The sequence below is a fragment of the Equus caballus genome, chromosome 20 (assembly GCF_041296265.1).
Source record: "Equus caballus isolate H_3958 breed thoroughbred chromosome 20, TB-T2T, whole genome shotgun sequence".
Taxonomy (NCBI): domain Eukaryota; kingdom Metazoa; phylum Chordata; class Mammalia; order Perissodactyla; family Equidae; genus Equus; species Equus caballus.
Genome location: NC_091703.1, coordinates 46171231 through 46172685, shown reverse-complemented (window position 1 = coordinate 46172685; position 1455 = coordinate 46171231).

The window sequence follows — 1455 nt, the reverse complement described above, 5'->3', positions numbered from 1 at the left end:
GTGGAGTATGGCAGCCACCAGCCACATGTGGCTATTTAATTTTAAATTAATTAAAATTAGGTTTTGCAAATTCTGTTACTCGGATGCACAGTTTAAGTGCTCAGTAGCCACATGATCTTCAACAGTGCAGATCTAGAACATTTCTACCATCTATTCTATTGAACAGCTCCGCTTATAACCAGTACTAAGCAAAGTAGCATTCCACGGGTGAGGATGGACCCGTTTAGCGCAGAAATTCTGCTATCAACACCAGGACAGAGTCTGGTACTGACAATGGAGAAGCCTCCAAGGACTCAGAGAGCCCCATCTGAAGGGGAAACACAGTCCCTGTCCTCAGGGAGCTCCCAGCCCAAAGAGGGTTAAACAATTCCTTCGTCAGATCTTGTTTTCCTGAGCAGGTGAAGAGGAAAGAGTCCAGCTGTCACTTAGCAGGCTCATTAGTGATGTCTTCTGGGGCCTTGCCCTCCCCAGGGGTAATTATTAACAGGCCTCAGGTGTGAGAGAGCGTGCAGCCCAGGCCCCACCCTCCCATTCAGTCAACTGAGCCAGCTGGGCATCCTGGGGGGGTCCAGAGCTGAGAGTCCCACCTGGAGGCGGCCCCAGACCTAAGTAATGCCCCCCTAGCCCCCTACTCTCGGCCCAGCCTTGCTTCATGTTTGATAAGACGAACCTCCAGCTGGGGGACAGCAGGCCGACCAGGAGAGCTGCCCACCGCCTCCTGATTAAACAATGGGGACTGTCCCGCATTCAGCAGGGGGCCATCCCTGCAGCCTCGGAGGGGAAGATCTAATGCCCCCAAACCTGGGCACAGCCTCTAGCCTCGTCAGCAGGAATTTTCCACATTTGCTGAGATTTCTGTTTGCCTTCCCCATTAGCTCAACAAGCATGGATGGAAAGATGACTAAGATAATTAGTGACTGACTGTAGCCGGGACAGAGGGGCCAGGCCAGGACAGGGTGGCAGAGGCTGGAGTGTGGCTAGAGAGGCTGTGAGTCAGCCAGGACGCACCAGTATGGGGGCCCGGGCCAGGCCTGGGAACTTCAGGCCAGAGGGGACAGGGCCCAGGGACAGAGACAGCAAGTGATGGCTTCAGCCTTGTTACCATGGAAACAGCTCCAAAAAGAGGATCCTTCTGCCAAAGAGGGTGCAAGCCCCTGTGTGGGTCAATGGGCCTGAGAAGGGAGAGGCCTATTCTGCAGCCACAAATGGCAACCTACCCCCTGCCCAAACCCGGCCCACAAAGGGCCCATGTTCACAGGGGTATTGACAAGAGACTAGGGATGCCACTGGACAGCCTAGCCTGAGCGTCTCGCTGATGAGTGGAAAGGGTGGGTGGAGGAGTGGGTTCCTAGAACCTTCTTCCTGTGGCACATCTCAAGCAGGGCCCCAGCCACCATCTACTTCCAGAGGCTCCTGATTCTTTTGATCATACCTCTATTAATAAAAAGTCTGTGA